The sequence below is a fragment of the Sciurus vulgaris genome, assembly GCF_902686455.1.
Source record: "Sciurus vulgaris genome assembly, chromosome: 5".
In the NCBI taxonomy this organism is placed as follows: domain Eukaryota; kingdom Metazoa; phylum Chordata; class Mammalia; order Rodentia; family Sciuridae; genus Sciurus; species Sciurus vulgaris.
The window spans coordinates 70,105,586-70,128,934 of record NC_136465.1 but is presented as its reverse complement, the minus strand read 5'-3'; the positions used below and the strand labels follow the sequence as shown (position 1 = coordinate 70,128,934).

Genomic DNA, 23,349 nt, shown 5'->3' with positions numbered 1-23,349 from the left:
AGGGCTAGGGTAGAGCCTGTGGTATCCCCATCTCCAATGCCAACCATTGCTGTAACTTTGAGGGTCAAAAGCTGGGAGAGGAACCCTGAAGTATCCCCATGTGTTTGCCTTTCCTCCCGGAGGGTCTGGTCCCTCCTGAGTAACCAAGGAGACTCCTGTGTGGGGTTTGGGCTGTGGACAGGCATCTGGCTTGGTACTTCTGAACTTCCTTCTGTGGTCCCTGCTGGTATGGTCCCTGACAACCCCAGAACTCTGCCTCAAGAGGGAGGCACTGGGCAGGATTACAATGAGGGGCCCCCTTGAATTTGGGGAAAACAAATAGTGGTAGGGGACTAGACTGAAAGGAAGCAGTTTATGAAGACTTCCTGCTCATCCCTGCAGATTGAGGGAGATTGTGGAGGGCATCCTTCAGTGGCTCAACTCTCAGCTTGGAGCCCAGCACAAAGGAGGAAAACCCTGCAGGCCATGTGCTCACTGCAGGCAGCAATCCCACACCATGGTGCCCATGCTGCTCAACAAACCCCTGCCTTGGGATAGGTACCTCTCCACGGCCCAGGGGCATAGTCTTCAGCTCACCAGCTCCCCTCCCCATCCACCCCAAACACAGAACGAAAATTACTGCTCCAGGGTGCTTTCTGTCTCCCTCCTTTCTGTTTGATCCCAGTCAAGCCTCATCTTCATGTTCTCTGTCCTGTTCCTCTTGGGTCTCACTCCCTCTGGCCCCTGAGAATTGGCTCTTCATGGGCCTGAGAACAGACTAGTCCTAGGAACGTGAGCACCAGGGACTGTGACATAGCTTTCCCTGGGTCCTGCAGAATCCAGCTGGCCCTGTGGAGGACATTTGGCACCCAGCGAGAGACCACAATCAATGTCCTGCAGCTGCTCATGGGCATCCTAGAGAAGAACAACCCCAGAGAAGAACAAGAAGAGATGGCCTCCCAGCCTGTGGCAGTCAGTCCAAAGGAGGGGAGGGGGCCCTGGGCTTACTGTCCTAGGAACCTGTGGGCAGAGCTGATGACCCAGGGGCTTGTCCTGAGGGGCCAAGCAGGCTTTGGGGAGGAGCAAAGAGGAGAGTGTTAGTACTGGAATCTTGATGCCGAACATCAGATTAGCCCTTTAGCCTCCTTTTTGTACCTTTATACCAAGAACTGCAGAAAGGCAGGGGTCAGTCACATTTTATGGACAAGGAAATTGACACGCAAGGTTAAGTAGCTTTTTCCAGGGCTGGGATTATTTTACTGGAAGCCTGCTATGGGGATATGGGATGGGGGATGGGAGACAGGAATTTCAGTTAATTGGGATTGGGATGGCCAAATTTTGCCTCAAATCATCTGCTGAGTAGGTTCTGTTCCCTCCCCTTCCCATTCCTTGTCCCATTTCTTCTTATTCCCTTATCTTCTCTCCCTTTCTCCCTTTTTTCTTCTGTATCTCTCTTCTTCCCTCTTTCTTTCTTCTCTTCCTCCCTCTGTTCTTCTCTCTTTCCCTCTCTCGCTTTTATTTCTTTTTATGGAAATGGGGTCTTGTTTTGTTGCCCCATACTCCTGGACTCCCCTGCTTTAGCTTCCTGAGTACCTGGGACTATGGGTATATACCACCAGGCCCCTTTCTTTTTCTTTTTTTCTTTTGGTACTAGTGTTTGAACCTAGGGGTACTTAACCACTGAGCTACATCCCCAGCCCTTTTACATTTTTCAAAAATTTGAGACAGGTTCTCACTGAGTTGCTTCGGGACTCACTAAGTAGCTGAGGCTCACTTTGAATTTGTAATCCTCCTGCCTCAGTCTCCCGAGTTGCTAGAATTACAGGTGTGTGCTACACACTACACTACACCTGGTCCCTTTCATTTTCTAATGTCAAGTGAGCAGAAAAGAAAAATGATTGCATGTGTGTGGCACCTCCTTTCCCTAGGGAGAATGTTTTGGTTTCAGCTTGGGGGTGTTTGTTTCCTACAAGGCTGAGTTACAGTGTACTGTTCACAGCAGGCAGTGGGAATGTGGGCAGGGCTGGTTTGCAGTCTGGGCTTTTGGTGTGGTTCAAGCTTAGTCATCCTGCCTCCCATCTCTCAGGTAGCACGTCATTTGTGTGAGATGCTCTCAGGACTCCTGTACCAGAAGGCTGTTCAGGACCTTTAACCACAGTTGTTGCTGTTGAGTGACTGAGCAATGTGCTTCCCAGAAGATGGTGGTTTATGCTAAGAAGGGGACCCCAGGCATCAAGAGCAAACGCTTTGACCCCACTATGTAAGCCTAACTTCCAGGTGATGGAGCAGTGGAACTAGTTAATTCCTGAGAGCTGCTTGGATGGGAGGAAGAGACCAACAGAGAGGGGAGGTAGACCATGGGTATGGGTACTGGAGCACGTACTCATGTACTGATTCACACAGCAGTTCATATCCATGAACGAGTCACTGCATATGAAGAGATTCAGTTTAGATGGCAAATGATGGGGCAAGACTATCATTTTCTTTATGTGAGTTGGGCCATTTCAGTCAGTCTGGTTAGTCTCTGTCTTGGCTTTGTCACCAGTTGTGTCATCTTGTACAAGTCACTGCTAGAATTCAGTTTCCTCATCTGTGAAATGGGAGTGGAACTCCTGAATGGATTGTTTTCATACTTTTTTCTTTAGCCTCGAAATATTTATTCAAATGAAATCTTATATGAAAATGAAACAAATATAGCCAATAAAGATGAGAACTTCTGAATTGAAAGATGTGGAGGTGAGGAGAGATCCTAACCCTGCTGCTGTGTCCTTGTAAGCAGAATTTGAAAATTCTCTATAGTCTAGAATCTATACAGTCTCTTTCATAAGACTCTGTAGTTGGATGGGGACCACAGTTGGAGGGGTGAGTGGATGAGCAATTGGAATTGGATTCTATAGAGCCATGAATTTTTATTACTTTTGGTGGTACTGAGGACTGAACCCAGGTCCTCATGCCTGCTAGGCAAGTGCTGTCCCTGAGCTACATCTCTAGCCTGGGCTGTGAATTATTGTTAGCAGGAAAGTAAAATCTAGCAACCTGAGCTGAGAACTATCTCCTAATTTACCCCTCCTAATGGAGGGGTATAGCCTGGGGCATCCATCTTCCAACCATCTGTCCCTTCATTTTCACAAACTCAGTGGTGGCCTTTAGTGTGCCCTGGTAGTAGTGAAGTTGGTGTTCACACAGCAGTGTATGATGACTTGGTGGTCTATGCCTATAAACATCACTGCTGGGACCTTCTGCCCAAACAGTATCTTACTACATAGGGATCATGGATCTGACTATGTAGAACCATTTCCCCAACACCCCTGCCACCATTCTATCCCTAACCCAAATCTTCCAGGTCTCAATAGTCAAATTACACAGTAAACTTTGGCCCTCTCTTCCCCAGCCTTCTGGTCTCCTGATTCCTTAGCCCTTGTGTTTTCTTTGCTCTGTGCACACTGGTTCTGGCCACTTTCTCTAGCAACTCCTGGCTTCCTGTGTCCCCTCTGAGTGGCATTGTAAAGAACTGTGAACCCTTCATCATGCACCAAATGCTGAACCACATCAGGAACCTACTCAATTGCTTGGATGATGATCAGAAGATCATAGCCAGGACCTTTTATGTGCCACTGAAAGCTGGGGATATGCCAAAAACTCTATAAACATTTCCTATAGTGGTGGAACTATGCACCAGAATGTACATAATTTACTCCAGAAAGGAGAGAAGAATAGAATTGAGCCAGTGAACATGGAGTTCCCTTCCTGGGTACTTCAGGGGTCTGGTTAAAGGGAACATGGAAAGCCTGGGGAGGAAGTTAGATCTAGAATGATTCAACAATCCTAGCATCTGGCTCAAAATTGCAACCTCATCTGCATCATCCCCCAAATCCTTACCCTTAATCTCCACTCTGTGTACAGATCAACCACTGCTCTAAATTGAACACAGTCCTCATTTGAGTACAGGGCCAGAAGGCATGCTTGGGGAATACCAGGTACCCATGAGCTTTTCTCCATCTATAGCTATGATTCTCCTTGCCTGCAAAGCTCCTCTGGCACTCATCAGTGGTACAGACAATGGGGAGAGACCTTGTGGGTGATCTGATCAGGTGGATCAAGCAGCCCAACATCATCATGAAGGAAATCAGTCTGCAAGGAATCAGTAACCTTGTACTACATCCAGAACATATGAGACGAGAGAACCCAGTGAATCTAAAGGTAGTCCCTGAAGCCTTTGATCAACCTCCCTTGGGTCAGCTACTTAGGCCTTTGTGAATACCCCAGTCCTTCACCCTAGGGCATCACAACATGTTGTTTTAGGACCTCCATCCACTTGTCCTCAAGCTGCCCCTGGCCCCCAAAACTTTCCTTTTCATTCCTTCCAAAAACTTCTAGATTTCACAAGGTTGGTGTCTTTTAGACACCATATATTTTCAAAAAACCCTGTCTACAAAGCATTGTGTGATTCCCCAGAGTTATGAGTGACCTCTACCATTTCAAATATTCAGATGCTCTTAAGAGCCCGGTTCCATTCTTGTGAGACTTCCATTCTTGAGAGTGGCAGTGCAGGTAGGGAGAGGTCTGCAGAACATCAGCTACCATGGGCAAGAGGAGGACACGAAGGTGGTCTTTCACGTTTCCTAAGCAATTGCATCCACTCATCAATGATGTGTGGGTCTAAGTTCCTGGGTCAGTTGGGAACAATATGGGCTGGGACTGAATATAAACCCTGGAAGCTGAACTAAGGGTTTTGGGTCTAGGCTCAGGAATGATGGTGGAACACTGAGCTAACTGGGGGGCAGAGAAAGGAGATTTGGCATAGGATGCACCCCAAATGCATTCCATTACTATCCACTTACTCTCTCACTGGAAGTTCCCCAAAGGAGCCACTGGATCAAAAATACAAGTGTAGCATACAGATGGTTGGTTCTGAGTCCCAGGGTCTCTTGCAGACTCCATTCATGACATGAAGGGAGGAGAGAGGATGATGACCCTACTCTCCTCCCAAACAATACAAGGTCTTTAGAATGCTAGGGTTCTCGTGGCAAAAAAAAAATTCAACTTATCAGACAAAAAGCAATTCACTCCACGTTTCATCCTCCTTACAGGTCATAGAAATGTAGAGCTGGGAGGGACTTTACATCCCTGAGACAGACACATGCTGACAGATACTCCTGTTCTGGCATTTATAACTTTTTCAATTTATGAATTTTGGATTTGAATTATGTATCATTAAATGCCAAGGTCAGTATCTGATTTATCCATCTTTCAGTTACTTTTTAAAATTCAGAATGTACACTTGACTTAACAAAACCTTAAGATCTCTTTTTCCTCCATCCAAGCAATGCAAGAATCTTATAATGCTTTAATTCTAACCACACCCTCCCATAGTATATATCCATATTGTAAAATATTTAGTTCCACCTCATATTTGATTATCCAGTTTTGTACTTTTTGTCAGCATCTTTGTGATTGTTATTATTTCATAAGTCATATATTTACATACGGGATTTTCACATATGTTTACAAATTTCTTTGCTTAGTCTACCTTCCTGCTGTTTTCTCCTTTCTCCTATATTCATTTTTTTCTCCTTACTTGTGGTTCCTTCATTGAGGAATGTTAGTAAAGAACATGTTCAATCTTCATCTGAAAATGTCTTCATTTTGCCTATTTGTCTTCATTTTTTAGCGGTTTCTAATGTGTCTGGTTATAATTTCTTTAATTTTAACCTTTTTGGAGTTTACTGAGCTTCTTGGATTTCCAAGTTTATGTCTCTCACCAAATAGGCAATGTTTTAAGCTATTATTTCTTAAAAAAAAATTTAAGTCCTATAATCGTTCTCTGATTCTTCTAGAATTCCAGTGACACAAATGTGCAATCTTTTTTATTGTCTCATTGTTCATAAGATTCTTTTTGCTCTCAGTAATATCTCTTAGTTCAGAGCAAATGATTTTTGTTGACCTGTCTTCAAGTTCATGGATTCTTTCCTCTAACATCACCATTTCATGAACAAGTCCATAAAAGTTTGTATTTCTCAGTTCAAAATTTTCCATAGTTCTTCTTTGTAGCTTCTATTTTTTTTTTTTTGCCAAGACTTTATTTTTCTGTATTCATTGCAAGAGTTGTTTGTTGTTGCTTTCTGGAACATTTAATATAATAACCACATTAAGGCATTTGTTTGGTACAGGGTCTTGCTGTATTATCCAGACTGACCTTGAACTCCTAGGTTCAAGTGATTCTTGTGCCTCAGCTTTCCAAGTAGCTAGGACTACAGGTATGTGGTGCTGGGTCTGACTTATTTTAAAGTTTTTATCAGATAATTCTAACTTCTGTTTTCTCTTGACTTTGGCATATACATTGTCTCTTTCCATATGAATTGAGATTTTCCTGTTTCCTTTCAGGCTGAGTAAATTTGATTTTGTCAAGCACATTATGGATTTTAGTGAGACTTGGAGGCTCCTCTGAGAGAATGCTTGTTTTTTCATTTTAGCAAATAATGGGCCTGTTTTAAATTCAGGCTGCAATCTGACCAGTCTTCTGTGACTTGTGACTCAATTTAAATTCTGAGTTCAGAGATTGAGTTTGTGCCACAGTGGCCAGAGTGGGATCTGGATGGGATTTTGTTCTCGAGGTCTATGGTGTGCTGTTTAGGAAACTTGTAATGAGCTCAGGAGTTTATAAACAACTTTACAGAATCACTTTCCTGAGCTGCTTCCCCTGTATAAAAATGCTCCTAGCACATCACAATTAGCCCTCTGGCCAGAAAGCTGGGACTTTAGTTATCCCACAATGCCAGGTGCTGCTGTGAAGGTACCACATCTGGTGCTAAGTGGCAGGGAGGCAGAGGAACTATAGCTTCCTTCCCCTAGGCACATGTTCCCTTGCAATGTGGAGTCCTTCAGAGTTTTGGCTCCTCTAGGTTCCCATTGATAACCTGTTTAGAGCTGCTGCAGGAGGGCCTGGAGAAGAAAAAATGTGGGATTTCTCCACTTTCTTTGAACATTTTTTGTTCCTTGCAGTCTCCTTGTCCTTCACTGCAGGGCTTCTCTTGAGCTATCTATGGCCCACTGTCCGGTGGATGCCTAGCCTGCAGATCGGGCTCCCAGTGGACATTAAAAGCCAAGGCCCCAGGGTTATTGAAACCAGTAATGCTCTCCTTCCACTGGGACATCCACTTCCATTTTGGCTCTGGTATTTTTTTCCTACTTTATTCAAGTCTCAACTATCCATTTAAAAAATATTTTTCATGCATTTTATCTAGTATTAAGCATGTTTATAATGGGAATGTTATCTTCTATATGCTGGACTAGGATGTCCAGGGATTTATACACTAATCAAGAAATATTTAAGTGGTCATCATCAGCACAATGGCAGGCTGGTGACCTGGGAAGTGTTCCTGAAATCTGTGTGCCAACTGTTGCTTGACCATTTGCTGAGTCATTTGAACTGAGACAAGTCAGTGAGGCAAAGCTGTCTAGTTCTATCATCCATAAAATTTTTTTTTAATTTTGTTTAGCATGTTCTCTTTTCTTTCTGTTCTATCTTTTGCAATGTCTTTGGACTTACTCTGCATGTTTCTTAATTTTTCTTTTATATTTCCTGTCTCTTTGTCCACTTTGGAAAAATTCCTGGACTTACTCTTCTCTTAAAAATTTACATTTTTAGCTATGGTTATTTTGCTTTCAACCCATTGATTGAATTTTTACTTATTATTTTTTTCAGGAGACAGATGCTCTAGTTGATGGTGTGATATCTCATAGTCATTCATTACCTTTCATTTGTCTATATAATGTCAAAGTTTGGATACCTAAGAACTTCAAAAATGAAGTCTTTTTTTTTTTTGAAAGACCCAAGACTCTAAAATTTTGTTCAGGTTATTATCTGTGTCCTTGTATTATAGATTTTTTTTATTGTTTCTCAAATGTGGTCCCTTTCTTCTGTGGTCTTGATTTCCCCAAATGTGTGCTGAATCTTCATAGTGATTTCTGGCATCTTTATCTGAGAAATTTTGGTGAAAGTGGTGCCTAGGGGTCCATCATGATTACAGTAATCATTGAGGCACATCCAGGGGCACATGGATAGATAGTATGCCAATCAATAGCCAGTGTTTTAACTAAGGTCTTCTTGCTCTTCCTGGGTGTTAATCAGGGAACTATCCTATCTCTCTGGTCTAGAAACTCCCTGCTCTTGGGGTGATACATGTCATTGTTGCTTGCTAGGTAGTAAATGGAGCTACTGCAGAAACAGACTGGAGAAACTCAACCTTCTGACTAAACTACAGCACCCTCCAAAACCCATTCTGTTGGCTTCCCAGAGTCACCTGTACTCACTATATCCACATCCTCCAAGCTCAGAGAATTCCCAGACCTATGGTTTCTACTTTTTTTTTGTATGTGTAGTTCTGGGGACAAACCTAGGGCTTCACACATGCTAGTAAGTGCTCTGCCACTGAGCTACATCCCAGTCCTGTGGTTTCAGCTTTAATTTGCTGTTTGTGTTTTAGGGAAAATGTGTGTCCTTCTGTGGTGAGGAAACACCTTCTAATATTACAGATCCATATGAAGTTAAAAATAGATCTCTACTATTTTTTGTAGAGATTTGGGACAAAAAGAGATGACTGAAGCCATCTTGTCACCCTTCTGGAGCCACTTTGCATGTGACATTTTTGTCTTTGGTTTTGCTTTATTTTTGCAGAGCTGGAAAATGATCCAGGGTTTCAGACATGCTAGGCATGTGCTGTATCAGAGACTCACATCCTCAACTCCTCTCTGCTTCTTCAATTAAAATTCTAACAGAATTATTTCTGTTTTGCCATTATATTATAATGTGTAATCCAACCTGTTAAATTGTCTGCTTTTGTGTCTGGGACTCTGTCCTGTTCTACCATGTCTCTATTATTTGACATTGTGCCTAGCTCATGGTAGGTACTTTTAAGATTGTTTCAATTTACATGCAGTATTATTTTAAAAGTATACAAAACTCAGCTGTTAGTGATTAGTGTTAGTATACACAAGATAAAGTAGATTTAAGCAATTATATGCATGTTACCTTGACATTATGTAACATAATGCAGAGGGTGTGCTGTGAATATGGAGAATGAGATGTGGGAGGAAGGAAGCCAGGCCAGGCAGGGCCAGGAAATCACTGCCACCTCATCTCCCTTTTGTGCTTCATGGCAGGAGAGTGACTAGGTGAGGCTATCAGTTACCTCTGCTCTGAGCGACATGTTACACTGAATTTTCAAATTCAAGTCAGGATCCTTCATTTGCAAAGAATGGTATACTTTTCTAGTCCTTTTGCTGCTTAGAATGCAGGACAACAATATTGAAGTAGTTAAGGTAGTAGTCACTTGTTTCTTGCCAACCCCAGGCCTGACTCATTCCCAATTTCTGCTGCAGCATACCACCTTTGCTCTTCCCTTTGTCTCCTTTGTCATGAGCCTGGCTTTGGCTGTCCATTCTACCTCCACCTCTTGGGCCTCACCGTCTTGGCTGGCTCTGGGCACTTGGACCTCTCCTCATAGTCTTCCACTCAGCCCCTAACCTGGGGAATCACTGCAGTGGAGTTTTGGGGATTCCCTTCTCTCCATCTTTCCAGTCTGTAGTGGGGCCCCTGACTGAGTGAACTAATGTGACTGGCTGGCCATCCCAGAATTACAGGCATACCACACTTAGGGATCACATTCAAGTAGTAGAAGAAACTTTCAAACTCCTGTTGAGAGTCCTTGAGGAATCTCAGTCAAAATGTCCATGTTAAGGGCTCAGCCATGTGTTGGGTGGTCAAAGCAGGGCAAGCTGACCAAAAGTGGCTTCCTTCTGTTCCTTGATTCTCATTCTTTATCATTGGTCAACTCAGAGAACTCATATTTAGGATGCCAGTACCTCTTTCTCTGTAGTTGATCCTGCCAGTATTATAATCTCTGCCTGCTAGGTTACTGGTTGGTGATAGACCAGAGGTCTTCTGATTGGATTTGGAAGAAGAGATGTGGGTAGTTGTCAAGACTTTAGCCCAGTAGTCATGATGTTAAGGGTCTATCTCTCATATGAAATCAAGCACAGGCCTGATATCAGGAATTTGTATTGAAAAATAAATGAGGGCTTAACAGACTGATTAGGAACTAAATTGAATAATGTGAATCCTTTACCTTGGCAGAGCACATTACAAAGCACTTTGCTATCTATTATCCCATTGAAGCCTTATAATTAGGGAGATTGGCAGGTTCTATTTCTTTTTTTCCTCTTCTTTCTCCTTCTTCTTTTTCTTTTTTCTTTTTTTTTTTTTTGAGTTGAACTTTGAGCAGAGTGAGAAATAAGAGATCTAATTTCATTTTTCTACATATGAATATCCAGTTTTGGGGGGCACCATTCGTTAAAAAAGCTTTTTTTTTTTCGGTGCTGGGGATTGAACCCAGGGCCTTGGGCTTGCAAGGCAAGCACTCTACCAACTGAGTTATATCCCCAGCCCAAAAAGGCTGTCTTTAATCTATGTTTTTGGCATGTTTCTCAAAGATTAGATAATTGTGTGGGTTTGTCTCTGTGTTCCAGTCTATACCATTGGTCTATGTGTCCATTTTTATGCAAATATCATGCCATTTTTGTTATGACAGCTCTGTAGTATAACTTTAAATTGGATAGTGTGATGACTTCAGCATTGCTCTTATTGTGTAGAATTGTTTAGTGTATTCTGGGTTTTATCTTCCATATCAACTTTTTTCTGGAATCTGAGATTGAACATAGGGGCACTTTACCACTGAGCTACATTCCCAGACTATTTTTAAAAATTTGAGACAAGATCTCACTAAGTTGCTGAGGGTCTTACTAAATTGCTGAGAGTGGCCTTGAACTTGCAATCCTCCTGCCTCAGCCTCCTTTGTTGCTAGGATGACAGGAAGGTGCCACTGAGTTCTAGTTCTAGCTTCTAGTTCTGTGAAGAATGTCATTTTGATGGGGAGTACATTCAATCTGTAGATTGCTTTTCATAATGTGTCCATTTTAACAGTAGTAATTCTGCCCATCCATGAACACACTCTTTCTGCCTTTCGGTGTCTTTTTCAATTTCTTTAGTGTTCTAAAATTTTCATTATAGAGGTCTTACACCTCCTTGGTTAGATTTATTCCTAGGAATTCTTTGAAGCTATTGTGAATGGAATTATTTCCTGATTCCTTTTTTAGTGGATTCATTATTATCCCACCATGATTATTTCATCAAAATAAATTTCACATAGAATTGCCAGACTAAAAAGGTATGCAAAATTTTAAGGATTTGAATGTTCATTGCCATACTGGTCTTGAAAAAGTTTGAGTCATTTTTTATTCCCACTAGTAGTATATGTAGTTATCCATATCTATAGGCATTTGCAATCCTGGGTAATATTTTAAAAATTACGACCAGTTTAATAGATGAAAACCTATACTTTGTCTTTTTTTAAAAATATTTTTTCATAGTTCATGTACCTTTATTCCATTTATTTATTTATATGTGATTCTGAGAGTCAAACCCAGTGCCTCACACATGCTAGGCAAGTGCTCTACCATTGAGCCACAACTCCAGCCCCCTTTGTTGTCTTTTGATTAATATATTTTTTTTTATCACAACCAGGTTAAAATTTTTTTCCTATATTGATTGGAAATGTACACTTTATCATTGGAAATTATGGCATGTTTCTTTTCCATCTTTCTATTGATACAGTACCCTCATGAAAAACACCCTGGGCTTATTTTCTGCTCACCACCTGTGGACAATAATTTTGGGTCACAGCTACTCTGAGAGAGTGGTTGTTTTACTAAGACACAGACATTGTGTTGTTTTACTAAGACACAGTAGTGTAAAGGACATTTTTAACCAATCTTACCCAGGACTATGTCTAAGAGAAGTTCTTGGTAACATTGGTTCTTGGTAATAGTGCAATGTCCTTTGCACTATTGAACCTATGGAAGGGATGGCCCAAATGTCCAGAAATTGTGCAAGGACTTCTGTCCTGTCTTCAAGATTAACAACTAGAATCATAAACACGAATCACATACATGAGAATGATGTACAGTTGATAGGGCATGGTGAGTTGGGGCCTTGCTCTGAGTTCCACCAGCGATGGGCAAGATCCAGTTGAGGATGGGAAAATTTCTTAAGGACATGTTTCATTTTTAAAGTTTATTTTTACCATGTAAATGTAGCATAGAACAGTGTAGAATGGAGAAAAGTAGGAAGAATCAAATTATTTGGTGCCCTTCTAGTAAGGGTATACCCTCTGCCCAGTCTTCTTCCCCTCTCTCCTTTGATGCCTGTGCTGTGTAACCCTGTATTCTTTCTCTGTATATATATTACACATATAGCATGTACACATACACACATGCACACACATATATTGTGTAAGTCAGTGTTCTGTGACTGTAACAAATACCTGAGATAAATCTTATGTGGTTTACGGTTTTGAAGTTTTCAGTCCATGAGTGATTATCTCTGTTGCTTTGGACTTAGGGCAAAGCAGCACTTCATGGTAGGGAGCACATATTTGAGCAAACTGTTAACCTCACAACACAGGAAGAGGAAGAGAAAGAGAAAGAAACAGAGGAAGAGGAAGAGACTGTGGTTTGATAATCCCCTTTGAGGACTTGCCTCCAATGACCTAACACTTCCTAATTGTGGCATGTCCCTTTTCCATTTTTCTACCTCCTAAAGGCGCCACCACCTCCAATAGCATGGAGCTAGGGGACAAACCTTTATTTTAACACATGGGTCTATAGGAAATATTGCAGCTACAAACTATAGCATACATACGCACATACATGCATGCCCACACACATACACATGCATGCACACATAGTAGTTTTTACAGCTTTTTTCCACTTAATATTTTGGCACATATGGATTTATTGCAAACCTAAACTCCCACATAGTTTTCCATAGTATTGATGTGTTATAGCTTATTACTCATTCCCCATATAGATGAACTTTTATTTATAATATTTTTATTGTTCAAACAATACTACCATGAGCATTCTTATATATGTCCCTGTATATACATTTGTAAATGTTTCTCCAGGCTAGATTATAAAAGGAAGACTTTTGTCATGCATATTTAGCTTAACAGAGTTTAGAAGGAAAACATTTTAACTTCTATTTTGACATTAGTTCCACTCACTAAGTTTTCTCATGTCAGTCATCTTTAAATCACTGTGAAAGAAAACCAGAGGTAATCAACTTATTGGGAGGAAAGTTTATTTTGGGTGAAGGTTTCAAAGGTTTCATTCCTTGGTTGCTTGGTAGTGTTGCTTTGGGCCTGTTGTGGTACAGAATATCATGGTAGGAGTAGGTGGCAGAGGAGACATGTTCACCTCATTGTGGCTAGGAAGCGAAGAGAAAAAGAGGAAGGGAATGGGCATGTTCACAATGAACTACTTAACTTCCACTAGAACCTAACTCCTAAAGGTTCCACCACTTTTTAGTAGCACCAAAGGCTGTGGACCAAGCCTTCAACACCTAGGCCTTTGGGAGAATTTAAAAACCAAATGAGATCTTATAGACATTATTTTTTTGTGATACTGGGGATTAGAACCTGGGTGCCCTACCACTGAGGTAAGGACCCAGCCCTTTTTAAAATTTTATTTTGAGACTGGATCTCAGTAAGTTGCTCAGGCTGGTCTTTTTTTTTTTTTTTTTTTTTTTTTTTTTGCATCACTATTTTGCCATTTTTTTTTTTATTGTAAACAAATGGGATACATGTTGTTTCTCTGCTTGTACATGGCATAAAGGCATACCATTTGTGTAATCATAAATTTACATAGAGTAATGTTGTTTGATTCATTCTGTTATTTTTTCCCTTCCCCCCACCCCTCCCTCAGGCTGGTCTTGAATCTGCAATCCTACTGCCTTGGCCTCCTAAGTGGCTGGAATTATAATAGCTGCAACACCATACCCAGCTCTCATGGGCTTTGTTAGTCAATGTTTTAGTTTTTTCTCTCTTTTTAAACCCAGAATTTAGATATTATGGTTATTTTTATTTTGTACAACCTGTTTAAAATTACTATAGTCCTTACCATTCTTTTTTTGCTTCTCTGACCATTCTTTGGAGACCATTTTTCTTCATTCTGGAGTACTTCTAGAAGTCTCTTTGTAAGAATTCTTTCTTACTGTTTTTTTGAATGATAATTTTACTGGTGAGCCATTTTTAAGCCACTAGTTATTTTTTCTGAACACTTTGAAGATATCACACTAGTGTTTTCTGATTTGCTTTTTAGTAAATTGGTTCTTCTTAGTTATGCATGACAGTAGAATCCACTTTGACAAAATTATACAAGCTTGGACTATATCTTATTCTAATATCCATTCTTGTGGGTGGACATGATGCTGGGATTCACTTAGGTATTTTCATATGTGTACATAAGAAGATTATGTTAGATTTATTCTACTGTCTTTCCTATTCCTATACTTCCTCCCTTCCTCCACAAAGATATTGTGTTCTTTGTCTAATCTACTAAACTTATCTTCTTTCCTTACCCCACCTGCTTCCCTTATAATAGTGGCTGCTATTATAATTCCAGCCACTTAGGAGGCCAAGGCAGTAGGAATTGCAGATTCAAGACCAGCCTAAGCAACTTACTGAGATCCAGTCTCAAAATAAAATTTTAAAAAGGGCTGGGTCCTTACCTCAGTGGTAGGGCACCCAGGTGGTTTAGCTTATGTGGTTTAGCTTCCACATATCAGCAAAAACATTCAGTTTTTTTGGGATTGGCTTATTTCACTTAGCATGATTGTCTCCATATTCATCCATTTAGTGGCAAATGTCATGAAGTCATTCTTTATGGCTAAATAATATTCTGTTGTGTATATATGCCATTTGTCCATTCATCTGTTGATCGGCATCTAGGTTGGGTCCATAGCTTAGCTATTGTGAATTGTGCTATAAATATTGATGTGGTGTGTCAATTATCAAGAATACAAGTAACAACAAATGTTGGTGAGGATGTGGGGAAAAGGGAACATTCATATATTGTTGGTGGGACTACAAATTGGAAAGCAGTATGGAGATTCCACAATACAGTAAGAATGAACCCACCATTTGACCCAGGTATCCCACTCCTCAGCATATATCCACAGGATTTGAAATCAGCATACTATGGGGTTGGGGTTGTGGTTCTGTGGTACAGTGCTTGCCTAGCATGTGTGGGGCACACATAAAATAAATAAATAAAATAAAGGTATTGTGTCCATCTACAACTAAAATATATTTAAAAAAGAATTGATATGTACTTAAAAAATCAGTATACTACACTGACTTGCTTTTTTTATGATTGAGTAATTTTTGCCTTATTTTTGTAGCTGCATTATACTTTGCCTCTGGCTATTTCTTTTTCTCTTGCAGTTTCTACAGAAATACAGAGAATAGTGTTGTCAATTCCCATGTATTCATCCTCCAAATACAGCAAGTATCAATTCATGACCAACCCTTTTTTCCTTATTTCTGTACCTATACCCATTTCCTGCCAGGATTATTTAAAATAAAATCCCACACCTTATATTATTTCATCTAAAATACATGTTTCTAAACAATTCTTTTAAAATTAATACATGAAAAAAGATAATGTACCATAATGGAAGAGAATGTAAGCCATCAATAAATTAAAAAAAATTTTATAGTTGTAGATGGAAAGAATGCCTTTATTTGCCTATTTTCATGTGGTGCTAAGGATCAAAGTCTGTCTCACACATACTAGGTAAGCACTTTGCCACTGAGCTACAGTCCCAGTCCCATTTTTTAAATTTTTTTTTTAGATGTTGATAGACCTTTATTTTATTAATTTATTTTTATGTGGTGCTGAGAATCAAACTCAGTGCCTTTCACTTGCTAGGCAAGTGCTCTACCGCCAAGCCACAACCCCAGCCCCAACCATCAATAAATTTTCAAAATAAAAGAAGTTTTAAGAATTTGAAAAAGGGGTTTGAGGCATCTTATCCAGGTCCCTGGGGCTACAACTTTATTCTTTTCTGCCTTTGAAGTTAGGAGCACTTCAGAGAAGCATTTACTGGTCCTAATTTACCACTCTCCTAACTTCAGAGACTGAATCATTTCTCCCAAGTTCACAGAAGTGAATTACTGGGGGAAACAGTATTCAATTTCTAATTCAGGGCCCTTTCCATGAACCCATGCTCCCACATGGTTTGGCAAGGTCCCAAGAAAGAAGAAGGGAATGGGAATTGGAGGTTTGAAGAAAGATGCTCCTGATATTTCCAGTGTATATCAGAAGAAAAATTTGATCTCATCTGTCAAAACACTTTGTTAGCCCCAACAGCCATGTTTTTTCTTTCAATACTTTTTTCTACATAAAAGGTATACATTTATGCGATGAAATATTCCATGATCCAATGTAAAATTCAAATATAAAAATATTAAAAATATAGCAATATCTATTTAAAATTAAGGATAATATCTATATTAAATTTTTTTAGTTTTATCTATTAACTATTATTTTCATTATAAGGATAAATGAGATACAGTATAATGGCTCAATATAGGTAATGTATTGTGTAATAATCAAACCAGGATAGTAAACTTTTCCATTTCCTTAAATATTTCTAAAAAGTTTTTGAGTCAGGCACAGTGACTCACACCTATAATCCCAGTGGCTGGAGAGGCAGGAGGATCACAAGCTCAAAGCCAGCCTCAGCAACTTAGCATGGCACTAAGCAATTTAGTGAGACTCCATCTCTAAATAAAACATAAAAAGGACTGGGGATATGGCTCAGTGGTTAATTGCCCCTGGGTTCAATCCCTGGTGCCAAAAATGTTTCCAATTAACATGTAATTATACATATTTATGTTTTATAGTGAGAACTTTCATTGCATACATGTAATATGTACTGATCTAATCAAGGTAAGTAGCATTTCCATTTTCTTTTGTCCCCCTTTTTATTGCTGTGTAGATGACTTTTTAACTTGTTGCTGTTCCATTTATTAATTCTTGGTATTATTTACTGAGGTTTATGAGTCCTGTTGAGGAAGTTGTTGCTTGTGCCTATATGTTGTAGTGTAGGCCCTGTTTTCTTCTATGGCAGTTGTAAAAGTTTCTTGTCTAATTCCAGAGTTTTGATCTGTTTTGAGTTGACTTTTGTGCAGGGTGATGGATAGGGATTCATTCTTCTACTTATAGATATCCAGTTTTCTCAGCACCATTTATTAAAAAGGCTGTTTTCTCTAATACATGTTTTTGGCACTTCTGTCAAGGATCAGGTGACTATATCTTTGTGGGTTTGTCTGTATCATCTTTATGGATCATTGGTTTATGTTTCTGTTTTTATGCCAGTATCATACAGTTTTTATTACCATAGCTTGGTAGTTTATATGATGTCAGGTATTGTGATGCTCCCAGCATTGCTTTTTTTGACTATTCTGGATCTTATGTTCTTCCAAAGTGAATTTTAGGACTGTTTATTTAGTTCTGTGAAGAACATAATTGGTATTTTGAAGGGGATTGCACTGAATCTGTAACTTGCTTTTGGTAGTATTATGGTTTGGATGTGAGGTATCCCACAAAATCTCATGTGTGAAACAATGCAAGAAGGTTCAGAGAAGAAATTATTGGGTTATGAGAGCCTTAACCCAATCAGTGAATTAATCACCTGATTGGATTAATTGAGTGGTAACTGAAGGCAGGGTGTGTGTGGCTGGAGGAGGTGGGGCATTGGGGGTATGGGTTTGAAGTATATATTTATATCTGGTGAGTGGACATCTCTCTCTCTCTCTCTCTCTCCCTCTCTCTCTCTGCTTCCTGATCATCCTGTGAACTACTTTCCTCTGCCACACTCTTCCTCTATGACGTTCAGCCTTACCTTGAGCCCAAGGAATGGAGTCTGCTACCTGTGAACTGAGTACTCTGAAACTCTGAGCCCCCAAATAAACTTTTACTACTTTACAGTTGTTCTGGTCAGGTCCATTAATCTCAGCAGTGAAAAAGCTGACTAAAACAAGTAGAATGGCCATTTTAACTATTAATTCTGCCTGTTTATGAACATGGGAAGTTTTTTCCATCTTCTGATGTCTTTTTCAATTTTTTTTCTTCAGTATTCTATAATTTTCATTGTATAGGTCTTTCACACCTCCTTAGATTAATTCCTAGTTATTTTATATTTCTTTGAAGTTCTTGTGAATGGAATTGTTTTCCTGATCTACTTTTTAGCAAATTCATTACCAGTATATAGGAAAGCTGTTGATTTTTATATGTTAATTTTATATCCTGAGTATTTCCATCTCCTTATCATAACGTTGTATTTGGAGCCTTTGAGCTCCTCTCTTCTAGTACTTCATAAAAGTATAATAGGTTATTATAGTGAGCTATATAGTCCCCCCACTGTGCTGTGGTGCACTAGGACTTATGACTCCTACCTGCGTTTGAGTTTCCTTATGACCTCACTCTGTCATTCTACTTCTCTGCCCTTCCCAGCTTCTAGCAGTTACAGTTTAGAATGTCCTGCTAACACCTGGTCCTTGCCAGGAGAAGGGGGGTCAAGGAAAAATGGATTTGTTGGTTGCATCTCCAGAAAAGCAGCCATGATACATCAAGGACACTAATAATTAGGTAGCAGTATGTGTCCCCTTTGCTCTAACTCTGGCTACAGTTCTGACCCCCAGCGTGTTGTATCTCAGATGTTTTGTCCTTGCTTTTACAACTGAGATTTCTACTGTATAATAGACCCCTATTCCCAGCCCACCAGCCATCTCAGGAAAATTATATCATGGATAGAATGGTAGACCCCTCTGTGTACCAGAGACCTTGCCTCCCTTATTGCACCCAGCCTCCAGCAATAGTGGCTTACCTCATCCAGGCAGGAGGATGCTTTTACAAAGGAAGGTAATTCTAGCTACACTTAATCCATACCTAATGCCCAGTACTTCTTGTGGCAAAAAAAAAAAAAAAAAATCATCTTTTCCAAATGGCTTTCATCTTTTCTGTTGTAATGTGGGCAAGCATAGCTCTTTCTGTTCCTGATATAAATGAAATCAACATGATACTGTAGACTTTGCTAGGTTTGAAGGCCTAATACTAAAACATTTTGTTTAATAAAGATTCTTTCTGTGTCCTTATCCTTTTCATGCTAGGAACTTTCCTGTCTCTACCTCCTCTGTTCCCATATTAAAGCCCCCCACCATTCCCTACTTTGGCCAAAGTAACAACCCCTAGCACCCTCTTTCTCTCTTCTACATGGCAACCAGTATCCCTTTAAAATGTGTACCTTGTTTCATGTCACCTCCTTGCTTAAGACCCTCAACAGGTTCCCACTGTTCTTAAGGTCAAATTCTGGTCTTGCATGATTTGGTTTCTGGCTGCCTCTCTAACTCTTAGCCATGTGACTGGCTGATCTTTTGATTTTCAGCTCAAGCCTCAACTTCTCCTATAGGCATTTACTGATGACCTATCTACAGGGGTTCTTTTTTTTTTAAAGTATTTTTTTTAGTTGTAGATGGATACCATATCTTTATTTTTATGTGGTGCTGAGGATTGAACCCAGTACCTCGCATATGTGAGGCAAGTGCTCTACCATTGAGTTACAGCCCCAGCCAGTACAGGGGTTCTTTCAGTATTTTTTCTCATTAATCAGTTCAGATTCCTTCTTTGTTCTGAATTTGTGTTTGCTTGTATATGTGTCTTTCCCTCAGTAGAATGTTAACTTCTTAAGGGTGGTAAATCTCTTGTTTACCACTGTATCTATAGCACCTAGCCAGAGTGTCTGATGACAGTAAGGACTTAATAAGTATGAATAAGTGAATGAGTGTTGTTTGTAACAGTGAAAAATTGCTATTTTTTCAGTAATGGGTGTTCATTAAAATATGATAGAATCATGTGATTAGATACACTGTATGGAAAAAATATATTTTAGTTGTAAATGGATGTAGTATCTTTTTTTAAAATGTATTTTTATGTGGTGCTGAGGATTGAACCCAGTGTGCCTCACACGTGCAAGGCAAGTGCTCTATGACTGAGCTACTGTCCCAGCTCTGGAAAATATTTTAAGGAAAGAAAAAATGTTAATCTTATTTTTGTAAAGCAAAATTCTATCTTCAGTATTTAAAAAAAACTGCAAGGATAGTTATCAAAATATCTGTGTTTTCTCTGAGTATGAGTAATTCCTCACCCTCCCCACAATTGGCTTTTTTTTTTTTTTTTTTTTTTTTTTTTACTTTGGTACTGGGGATTGAACTCAGGAGTGCTTAACCACTGAGCCACATCCCCAGTTCTTTTTTTTTTTTTTTTTTTTGCATTTTTTTTTTATTGTAAACAAATGGGATACATGTTGTTTCTCTGTTTGTACATGGTGTAAAGGCATACCATTTGTGTAATCATAAATTTACATAGAGCAATGTTGTTTGATTCATTCTGTTATTTTTTCCCTTCCCCCCACCCCTCCCACCCCTCTTTACCCTCTATACAGTAGTTCCTTCCTCCATACTTGCCCCCCTCCCTAACCCTAACTCTAACCCTTCCCTCCCCCCCATTATCTGTCATCCTCCACTTATCAGCGATATCATTCGTCCTTTGGCTTTTTGAGATCGGCCTATCTCACTTAGCATGATATTCTCCAATTTCATCCATTTGCCTGCAAATGTCATAATTTTATCATTCTTTATGGCTGAGTAATATTCCATTGTATATATATACCACAGTTTCTTTATCCACTCATCAATTGAAGGGCATCTAGGTTGGTTCCACAGTCTGGCTATTGTGAATTGAGCAGCTATGAACATTGATGTGGCTGTATCCCTGTAGTATGCAGATTTTAAGTCCTTTGGGTATAGGCCAAGGAGTGGCATAGCTGGGTCAAATGGTGGTTCCATTCCAAGTTTTCTAAGGAATCTCCACACTGCTTTCCAGAGTGGCTGCACTAATTTGCAGCCCCACCAGCAGTGTATGAGTGTACCTTTCTCCCCACATCCTCGCCAACACCTGTTGTTGCTCGTATTCTTGATAATCGCCATTCTAATTGGGGTGAGATGGAATCTTAGGGTGGTTTTGATTTGCATTTCTCTTATTACTAGAGATGTTGAACATTTTTCCATATGTTTGTTGATTGCTTGTAGATCTTCTTCTGTGAAGTGTCTATTCATTTCCTTAGCCCATTTGTTGACTGGATTATTTGAATTCTTGGAGTAGAGTTTTTTGAGTTCTTTATAGATTCTGGAGATTAGTGCTCTATCTGAAGTATGATTGGCAAAGATATTCTCCCACTCTGTAGGCTCTTTCTTCGCATTGCTGATAGTTTCCTTTGCTGAGAGAAAGCTTTTTAGTTTGAATCTATCCCAGTGGTTGATTCTAGCTTTTATTTCTTGTGCTATGGGAGTCCTGTTAAGGAAGTCTGGTCCTAGACCAACAAGGTGAAGATTTGGACCTACTTTTTCTTCTATAATCTGCAGGGTCTCTGGTCTGATTCCAAGGTCCTTAATCCATTTTGAGTTTAGTTTCGTGCATGGTGAGAGATATGGGTTTAGTTTCATTCTGTTGCATATGGATTTCCAATTCTCCCAGCACCATTTGTTGAAGAGGCTATCTTTTCTCCATTGCATATTTTTGGCCCCTTTGTCTAGTATGAGAAAATTGTATTTATTTGGGTTTGTGTCCGTGTCCTCTATTCTGTACCATTGATCTACCTTTCTATTTTGGTACCAATACCATGCCGTTTTTGTTACTATTGCTTTGTAGTAGAGTTGAAGATCTGGTATTGCAATACCCCCTGTTTCACTCTTCCTGCTAAGGATTGCTTTAGCTATTCTGGGTTTCTTATTCTTCCAGATGAATTTCATAATTGCTTGCTCTATTTCTGTAAGGTACACAATTGGGATTTTAATTGGAATTGCATTGAATTTGTATAGCACTTTAGGTAGTATGGCCATTTTGACAATATTAATTCTTCCTATCCAAGAACATGGAAGATCTTTCCATCTTCTAAGGTGTTCTTTAATTTCTTTCTTTAGTGTTGTATAGTTCTCATTGTAGAGGTCTTTCACCTCTTTTGTGAGATTGATTCCCAAGTATTTTATTTTTTTCGAGGCTATTGTGAATGGAGTAGTTTTCCTAATTTCTCTTTCTGAAGATTCATCACTTATGTATAAAAATGCGTTGGATTTATGGGCATTGATCTTGTAACCTGCTACTTTACAGATAGGGTCTCACTGAGTTGCTTAGGGCCTCACTAAGTTGCTGAGGCTGGCTTTGAACTCATGATCCTCCTATCTCAGCCTCCCAAAAGGCTGGGATTACAGGCCTGTGCCACCACATCTGGCCCCACTTTTTTTTTGAGGAGGGTCTTGTTATGTTACCCAGACTTACCAGGAGCTCCCTGGCTTAAACAATTTCTTTGTTTCAGTCTGCTGAGTAGCTGGGACTATAGGTGTGTACTACCACACCTGGTTTTCCTCTTTTCAAAAACAATTTGTGTTTCAAATATTTTATACAATGAAACAAGTGTTAATTTTACAGTGTCAAGAAAGATTCTAAATGGAATTATGCAATAATGACCTAGCATTGGGGAGGGCATGAGTGGGGCCAGGTAGACAGTTCTCAGGGATCCAGAGTCTGAGTTGATCTCCTCTGGTTTCAGCTTTTGAATGTGTGAAGAGTGATCCCAGGGAACCTATCAAGTTGATGGTCAATACTATCCTGAAAAAAGTGGATGATGATGTAAGGCCCAGTGTTCTCGTACTTCCAGACTGAGCCAAATTAGCATTAACTGCCTCAAAAATTTTGGCATTAAAGTAAGTCCCAGAGAGAAAGAAGCACCTCTTCAAGACTGTCAGATGGGAGCGGATAATGGTGACAAGCACTAATATGTAATCTGGAATTAATTCCAAGGTTGTCTAAATTCCTTTTGTAAATGGCACAATGGAAATGTGAAAAACACCCTGTTTATAATTGGCAATTTATATAAAACCTCAGTGGAGACAAGCACCAGTATCTAAAAGTCCAATGAAAGAAGCTAAGTCTGTCTACAAAGCAGCTACTTAGCAGTCTGTGACTATTTAAAGCTGGTAACTGAGGCTTTTTCCATTTGTTTGTGCACATGTTCATGCTTTTGTCCAGTGGAATGTATAATTTTGACCTTGGAAGATATGTTATGCTTCTTGTCCTTTATCTCCCTAGGGGATGGTTGGCTATGGACATATGTATTTGTAAATTTATTTTTGTACCTCAATGGGAGAGGGTTCAGAAGGGAAAGGATTGGGTTGTGAGAGCTTTAACCCAATCAGTGAATTAATCACCTGATGGAATTAACAGAGTGGTAACTGGAGGTAGGTGGGGGTGTGGCTGGTGGAGATGGGAACTGAGGGCATGCCTTTGGGGTATTTATTTTGTATCTGGTAAGTGGAATCCACTTCCTGATTATCATGTTAGCTGCTTCCCTCT

General features: G+C 39.8%; 1 protein-coding gene across 1 annotated transcript in view; it reads left to right on the top strand.

Moving 5' to 3' along the window:
• LOC306661359 (maestro heat-like repeat-containing protein family member 1) overlaps positions 1-23,349 on the top strand; it is a 172,649-nt gene that overhangs the window by 45,123 nt on the left and 104,177 nt on the right. The gene's annotated exons all lie outside the window — the stretch shown is intronic.